A 10,000-nucleotide genomic window follows, 5' to 3' on the forward strand; every position below is an offset into this window, starting at 1 on the left:
GCATTTCCTGTAGAGACTCGGCATTTCTAAGTCTCTTATTAAAATTCATAACATTATCAGTCCGAACACCAGGTCAGGCATTGACCTGATTCCAAATTTGATCTTCTCCGTTTTTGGATCAGAGAACTCCTCCCGGATACAGCATCCAGATTCGTTGAGAGAGAGAGAGAGAGAGAGAGAGAGAGAGAGAGAGAGAGAGAGAGAGAGAGAGAGAGAGAGAGAGAGAGAGAGAGAGAGAGAGAGAGAGAGAGAGTGTTTCATAAAAAAAATTACAAGCTTAAATTTAATAGTAAACGAGGGAATAACATAGGATGAAAAAGATAGGTAATTTTGGATAAAGTTGGCTGGTGATTAAGTGGTCTCATTTCCTCTCATTTGTCTTTTTTTATAATATATATATATATATATATATATATATATATATATATATATATATATATATATATATATATATATATATATATATATATATATATATATATATATATATATATATATATATATATATATATATATATATATATATATATATATATATATAGTTTTTCCTTATAAAACGTAAATTTTTATACCCACAAATGGTATGCTGTAAGAGCACCATTAATACTAGATGAACTATTCTGTGGAAGTGACTTCCATTCAAAGGGATTATGAATGATTAGCGCATAAATATTTCGAATAATTCCTTATATACTGTGTATTAAGTTGTGGGCAGACGCATTCAACAATTATAATTCCCTTGGGCATGAGATATTTCCAGTGTATAGTGAATTCGATAATATGGGGTATTCTTGGTCTAATAGTGGACACAGATATATATATATATATATAGTGTATATATAAATATAATATATATATATATATATATATATATATATATATATATATATATATATATATATGTATATATATATATATATATATATATATATATATATATATATATATATATATATATATACATATACATATACTGTATGAGTGTGTGTTTGTGTGTCTGAGTGCACGTGTGAATTTTGTGTGTGCGTGCTTCCGGGCTATACTCAAAAGATTCCTTCAGTGCAAGCGGAGACAGCAAATTCCAACAGATAAAAGTTATAGTGGGGAAGTTCTTGAATTCTTTTTCCTTGCAACTTCCTGGACAATTTATGATTTTAAGAGTAAAAGGAGAACTTCAGTTAGTTCTCTCTCTCTCTCTCTCTCTCTCTCTCTCTCTCTCTCTCTCTCTCTCTCTCTCTCTCTCTCTCTCTCTCTCGTCTTGACATAGTTCTCTTAGCACGGAGCTCATAAGTCAAGCAACAGGTAATTCAAGAGTGTGACAGAGAAATGATTTAGGGCACAAAATACATCTTGAAAATTGTTGGAAGAGAAAAACTGAACCATCCAAACGCGTCATTTTCGACATTAAATAAAAAAAAAAAGTAATATCTGCCACATTCACCGTGTACCCTCTGACCTAAGGTCGATCTACTTCGACAATGTCACATTCGCTTCAAACATCAGACATCATTCAAACATCCTCAGATGTTTCTAAGACAACTTTTTATCTAAGAGCTTCTAAAGAGTTTAATCATGAATGTGAATTCAAAATTAAGTGATATTTCTTGCTTAATACTGTGCATATGAAATATTCACGCGTTTATAAGTCACCAAATATGAAAATTAGCCACGTGTTACAAGCTTGCCAGTCAGAACCTCAGTTCTACAGGAATACGTACAGAAGAATCGATATCAGTTCATATCTGTCTTGATAACCTGGTTGTCAAAGTTATTGTGTATCACTTAAACTCTAATAATGGTTTAACTTTATATAAAATGTAATTTTTCAACTTATTTAGCATATATATATATATATATATATATATATATATATATATATATATATATATATATATATATATATATATATATATATATATATATATATATATATATATATATATATATATATATATATATATATATATATATATATATATATGTGTGTATATATATATATTATGTTAAAATCTTTATTAGAGTTAACGATTGCCTTGATGAATCTTTTAGCTATTCAGTTTTGCCAAAACTACTCAAAATGTCTTTTGTTGCGTTTGCCGACTGGCATCGTGAGGATAAGTTCTATGTCATAAAAAAAATAACCTAATTCCATATTCAAAAAGTTTACCGAGCGTTTTAAAACATCTTCTGCAAAAGTTTTCCGAAATTATATTTCATCTCCCCGATCCTAAATAAAAAAAAAGAGATAAAAACTCGGTTTGGTTTCCCGTTTTCCTTTTAACTGTCACGAGGTGGTTCCACTGTTGCTTGTCCCTGTCACTCATTCTGTTGAGAACTTTGGAATTTCCTCTATCTTTTTCAGTGTCCACAATCGGTTGACCTCCCAAGGCTCAGAAAACTTTCGCATCTAATACGTTAAGGACCTGATACCTTCCTCTTTCGCATTAGCAGTGTAAGAAAATATGCTTTCGTAATTGCTTTGACTTTAATACAGATATCAAGAATAAATTTTGATGATTTTGTGACGGGGAAGAATGAATAAGGAGACAACTGACTGCATGCGATAGAAATGTAGGTGAAAAGGGAATTAGCCAGTCCATATGAAGTTCCTTTTGTAAGTGATCACTGATAAACTACACACAGATATTATATACATATACGGACACACATATATATATATATATATATATATATATATATATATATATATATATATATATATATATATATATATATATATATATATATATATATATAATTCAGCTATATATATATATATTAGCTACCGTGGATTTATAAGTACTACGTCTGTAACTCTGAATACTTTGTATTTAAAACTTTTAGGTTCCCAAAAACATGGTTATCACCAAAGTCCTTTATATTATCCTTCCCAACATCTGATAAAATACACGCCCATAAATAACGAAGCACCGAAGGGCCGACAGCGAGTAAATCCGACCTCAGTATTTATTTCTTGTGACACTATGCGGTGGGAAAATGTAAATTCCCCAAGTCAGTGAGACAAATTGATTTAACAACGTGCCTTATAATTTCCAAGTTGTCAAATATTGTCCCTTTTAGAATAAATACATCTGCTTTTAGTTTTCTGAAAAGAAAACTATTGAGCCGGCTTTGTCTGTCCGTCCGCACTTTTTCTGTCCTCACTTTTTCTGTCCGCCCTCAGATCTTAAAAACTACTGAGGCTAGAGGGCTGCAAATTGGTGTTTTGATCATCCACTCAAATCATCAAATATACCAGATTGCAGCCCTCTAGCCTCAGTAGCTTTTATTTTATTCAAGGTTAAAGTTATCCACCGAGCCGTGGTTAAGGTTTCATGGGCCGCGGCTCACACAGCATTATACCGAGACCACCGAAATATAGATCTATTTTCGGTGGCCGTGATTATACGATGTACAGAAAACTCGATTGCACCGAAGAAACTTCGGCGCATTTTTCACTTGTTAAGATTTGAGAAAAAACACAACTGACAATCTTTCACCTGTCTTTTGCGCAATACTTAAAGTGAAAAGTGCAGTCTTTGGATATCTCACCTCCTCTTAACGGTTTTTTTCTTTGAAGACTAAAGACTATAAACCGTTAAGAAAATTCAATTAAAGAACATGTGAAGACAGCAAATGTAGCTAGACACCATGAATGCTGCCAGGGTATGTTACTCAGAAATGGGCAGTCAATTATGTTCTTGTTGGTAAAATTGCTATATTAGTCTTTCAGAAAATGAGCCTTTATTTGAAATATGAAATGTATGTATTTAAAATGGCTGTGAGGCCCTCCAACAATGATGCCCGTGGCGAAGATATGGGTGATCAAGATACCACACGAAAAAGAACAGCTTGAAGGAAAAGAGGCTGGAATGGTACCCATATGAAAAATACCACACACACACTTTTGCTATATTTGCGAAAACTCCACTGGAATTTCTGCTGTGTTGAGGAAATTCTTCAACACCCATTGAACCATTATTCATTTGAAGGAGTCTAGCAGAAATATTAATAACGTTATAATATATGCTGGTTCCAATTCTGGATGAAGAAGGACGGCTCGCTGCTGCAGTTAAAAGAATGAGTGAGTGAGTGAGTGAGTAAGTAGGGGAGTGAGTGAGAGAAATTAACAATTGGAGAGTAAAAACTCAGTCGTAATATCCTCTTCATTGTCAGTTGCTACTTCAGTCAAAGCCAGAGAAACTTTGGAACTGAAAGGAAAACTATTTCACTGGATCCCGTTCCGTTGAAATCACCATTTTCTTAATGATGAACCTCATTTGCATAGTCTCATACAGTTGAGGATTTTATGCAATAAAGCTAATGAAGTAATGTTTCCTGAATCTATATGTAAAGTAGTAATTTTTTGGCGTCAACAGTTTTTGATGAAATAACAAAGGTAAGTGAGAAGGAAGTCTTATAAGCTATCATATGCCCATCATAAAGCTTACTTAGGGCAATCTCTGTATGGTTAAACTTTGTGTAATCATGTAACGTTAAGAAAAACTATTTCATATGGAAAGCAAACCTTCTACGTTCTAAACATATCTTATTGTCTCAAGGTTCCAGTCCGTGTAAAACCTTGATTAGGAAATTACAACGTGAAACTTTAATAAGAGAATATTCCATGACGTCAAGGTGCATCTGTGATATTCCATGGAAGGACAGTGATGACTGAATTTTGATAACGATTGAGAAAGAAGTACAAGGCAAAATGTCAGATGTTTCAGTTACAGTGGTCGAAGAAAAATGTTGTTAAGAAGGCATGCGCTAGTGTTGATTTGTAACGCAACAGAATAAGAGAAATAAAGACGAAACCAAGAAATTGGAACCATTCAGCATCGCATAAATTCCCATGAACCATCGTATCCTGACCCCGTCTTTGCAAACGTCTTTTGTTGTTAGGGGACCTGCTTGGTTCTTCTCAGATTTACGAGAAGAGGGAAAGGATATTTTACGCTGGTTGACCGCTCTTCCTCGATATTAAAGGGGACATGATGGTACCATTCGAGTTTTCTTTTGCAGTTCAATTGACAAGATCTCTCTGACGTATATGGCTTGTAAGGGAAGGATGATGCTCTCTTGTAGATGAGAGCCAGTCAGTATGTACATATTGAGTTTCTCTGCTGACTTCTTTCACCTTACTGTGACCCAGTGCTGCTAACATCGGATTCATACATTCTACTGTAATTTCCTCTGCAGCTTTTGTGTGTTTTTTTTTTTTTTTTGACAAGAATGCTACCATAATGCCCTTAAATTATTGTGAACGTATCCTCCAAATCTTGGGACAAAGACATCAGTTCTAAAGGGTCTAGTTAAAAGAAAATATTTCTGAAAGAGGTGATGATGCAATGCATGGGTACATATGTTAGCTGGACGTATCTACATATTTGAAAGCTGGTTTACTCAATATTCTATATGGCTGCAAGAATATCTGTAACAAATGAATTCTCCTTGTTTATTTTTCATGAGCGTTTTAATTCCTCATTATACTTCGGTTTGCGCTATCCTTAGCTAAGTTTTGAGGACAAAAAGAATCAGTGATCGAATGATTCTAAGGCCTTGCATAGAAACACAACCTTTCAAATTAAGAATTCATTGGGTTCAATTTTTGACTGTCTCATGCAACGCAGACTCTGTTAAAACTGAACACATAGATTTAAGACTTAGAGGATTATCGAGACAACGTAGTTATTACTACACTGTAAACTAGGAAAAGCACTGATTTTATGAAATATAATTTGGGTCCAATATTCCTTTTTCTACAATTGCATTAAAATAATAAAAAAAAAAATACACACAGAAATAAAACCAGCATATAAATGAAAACCAACAGGAGAAAGGTCGTTAAGAATATATTGCAGATCACAATATCTTCTCTTTGAACTCGAATCAAGTACAAATATCTTTCATCTTTGAAGTTATTCGCAATGTCAATCCCGCACTCGAGACGTTATTTCAATTGCTTTTTGTCAATTTCCAGTATCGGAAAAGACTGGATGGCCTACTCCATTATGGAGCGCATGAGAACCCCGGGGAAGAAATATCCTCAGAATATAATAAAACACCTGCTGGTTATCGTAATGGCGATGCCAACCTTGCGCGTGGAGCGTGAGCGTGAATCTTTAACCTCAACTTAGCTCCGGGTGGAAAATATGAGTCGCCTCCTGGAATGTTATTAGGAGGAAATGGAAAAAAAATCGAGAGATTTTCTCCCGAAGATTTAATAACTTTCTGCATTAGACCTTTTCTTTTATAATATCCACACGAGAGAGAGAGAGAGAGAGAGAGAGAGAGAGAGAGAGAGAGAGAGAGAGAGAGAGAGAGAGAGAGAGAGAGAGAGAATATCTTATATTGCGTGAAGAATTATGATTCGGGTTTGTCGTATATACAGGGAATGGAGGAATATAGCATTTTCTAACTGCATAATTAAGAGATTTAAAAATACTCATAGTAGCATGAGTCTTTAAATGAAGAAACTAGTCCATGGTTATGTATATGTACATATATTTAAAGATAAATCTGTAGAGATTTATCTTTAAATATATGTACATATACACAACTGTGGATTTGCTTCTCCAATTAAGATACTATTATTGATTTTTATATCATCTCAACTTAGCCAAAATAACTTTATTGTTTATTGAAAACTAAGGAAAGGAATCTATAGGGAAAAATGAAGAAATGAACTTCAGCCACAACAGCGCTAAGAAGAAAGGCTGAGGTATTTACCCAGCACAGTATATAATAATAATAATAATGATGATGATGATGATGATGATGGTGATGATGTTAAAAAGTAATAAGCTCGAGTATGTATTCCTCATTATATCATTGGATAAATTGGATCTACTCTGAGGTAGACTTTCGTAACGCCTTCCTTGCTGTTAATTAATGGAAATTTTATTCATTAGGCTTAAACATCCTCATTTACCTATTCCTTATATCTGGAAGTCATTACTGCATACTCTTCCTTGGTATCTTTTCCAAGAATCATCCTTTTTGGGGGAACCTGCATATTACGTAACTATGCTTTTGTGTTGTTCCTTATAGGCATGTGTATAATGATAATAAAAAAAAATTACCACTAGCAACAACGAAGGAGTAACAACAGTAATAACATGTGATACAGGAACAACAACAAAAAATAACATAAGATACACTAGACGACGTCTACATTTGACAGGATAGGGCACGTCCCGTCAGAATGCCTAATTATCTCTGAGGAGACAGTTTAGGCCTAACGTTCTGTACAACACCATCAAAAGGATAAAGGAGGGCAAAGGTGATCCCGAATCAGAAGCTTAAAAGGCAGATAACTGAACTCTATGATCAGCTCTAATGCACACCGGCATATAATCTTAAGCAACCCTCTCCCTGAACCCCATTTCCCCATAAAAAAAACTAAGTGATTCATTTCAATACGTTGTTATTGAACTGAAAGGTACTAGGAAAAGGAATAAACTCAGCCATTGAGTTTTCCTAAGTATAAAGGATTTCTAAAGCTTTTCACGATACATTTCATCATTATCTAGGATGGCATTTAACCTTTTATTTATCAAAAACTCTCGTAAGTGTATATGAATAAGTTTGTGGTGAACATGAACTCATGTCAACCTGTTTAGTTTCCATGTAATTATGAAAACGTGTCACAGAGAGTTAAGAAAACAAGTAAGTCACGTTCGCCAACCATTGTTGAAACCTACGCTAAAGGTGGCTAAACTTTGCTTTCCTGCAACCTTTGTTACCCAGCGTATGTCGTCATTATTCTTTTTGTCCATTTAACACCTATCATAATTGTTATTACCAAATGCATGTATAAGTAAAAAAAAAACTTCCTTTGCTTTTAATTCATAATTCTGCCTTCCTTTTTTATTAGTATTTTCCCTCAACGAACCTTTAGGTAACATATTAATTTTAAATCATTATAAACTTTCTCTTCACTAACTGATGTTTATTGTCTTTTGTAAGCTTCTTCGGCTTTTATTTTAACAGTTTTAAATGGCAAATTATATTGACTTGATGGTTTTGCTTTGACCTCTTATTTGTACACATAAATACTCTCCTTGGTCTCAAATAAATTCCTGAAAGGTTTTATTTATTTAACGGCTTTATCAATTAACCCTTCATGGCTCTCTCTTATGCATGAGATTTTGATATCATTAAAATAAAAATTAATAATATAATATTAATTGCAGCAATATAACATAGTTTATATGTTATGCTGTTTAATGGAGGAAAATAGAAATGAAAAAAATTTCAGGCTCATATTAAACAAGATTAGGCAATGTAGGTTATCATAAACACTAATTAGTATTTAATGCGAAAATATTTCATATAATAATTGATATAAAAAAGAGATTAGAATTAGCTACTAACTCTGGCATAGCAGCAAACACAAGCAATACTGAGCGATTTCATAAATTTGCTCTCCTAAGTATAACATCGGATGGTAGTGTGGCACTGAAACTTCGAGGGGAGGGAACTCTACACTTTAGTTTTTCGTGCTACTATTTAAATTTGATTATGATAGTATGCGCACATTATTCTACTTTAAATTGTCTAATTTACTTGGAAATTTAATTATGTCATAAAGCTTCTCATTTCTGCTCTATTGAATGTTTCTAGAATTTTTATCACTCTTAGTGTCCGTAAGCGGAGTAAGTGAAACGTGGCAACTTGCAACCGTAGAGTTTTGTGAATATAACCTGCGCTTCAAAAAGTTTTTGAATGAAGTGCTATTGGAATGTGAAATACCGTAAAGTAGACTGACTGTCGATTTAGATATAGTTTGAATATGTCACTGAGATTAATTAAAGTCATTAGAATGAATGTTATGGTAAAGTGAAAATAAATTGGGCTAGGACAAAATTTTAATGCCGGCCAAAGAGGACAATTGACAAGGAAAATAAGATCATTCTGTTAGCAATATTTTAAACACCGTTGTCTAAATTCGCCTCTTGCTTTCTACCTCGTTCAATCATTCATATGTATATATATATATATATATATATATATATATATATATATATATATATATATGTATATATATATATATATATTATATATATATATATATATATATATATATATATATATATATATATATATATATATATATATATATATATATATATAGTATAGTAAGAAGGAGAAAGGGCGCAGGAACACATACAGATACAGTATATACATACATTTATTTGTCTACGCGTTTCTTGACCCGTGGTCACATCATTAGGACATCATCACGGGTCAAGAAACGCGTAGACAAATAAATGTATGTATATTGCCGGATCTGTATGTGTTCCTGCGCCCTTCTCCTGCTGACTGTATTGCCCTCCGATGTGTGGTATATGTATATACATATATATATATATATATATATATATATATATATATATATATATATATATATATATATATATATATATATATATATATATATATATATATATATATATATATATATATATATATATGTATATACATATACATATATATATATATATATATATATATATATATATATATATATATATATATATATATATATATATTATATATATATATATATATATATATATATATATATATATATATATATATATATATATATATATATATATATATATATATATATATATCGTATCATGCCACTGTAAATACAAAGGAGGTAGGCCTCAGTCGAGCTTGATAACTTGATCCGTATATTTTTTTTCGATCTCATTTCATTTACAATGAAAACAGCCTGTGATAATAATAAAGATTATGGATAAAACTTATCTGAAACATTTTGTATAGAGAAGAGATGCTGTCAAATCCAGAAGAATTCTTTTACTTCGTTATTGATAATAAGGTGAGAGTGTTACTCACTTTAGATGCGGAACATACAAGCCTTTATATTTGTAATAACGCGGTATTCAATAAGCAGTGAACTATAATCAATAACATTGAACAAAGAATATGCGGATGAGTCTCCTGGATGAACGAATTTGGTCAG

The sequence above is a fragment of the Macrobrachium rosenbergii genome, chromosome 14 (genome assembly GCF_040412425.1).
Source record: "Macrobrachium rosenbergii isolate ZJJX-2024 chromosome 14, ASM4041242v1, whole genome shotgun sequence".
Taxonomy (NCBI): domain Eukaryota; kingdom Metazoa; phylum Arthropoda; class Malacostraca; order Decapoda; family Palaemonidae; genus Macrobrachium; species Macrobrachium rosenbergii.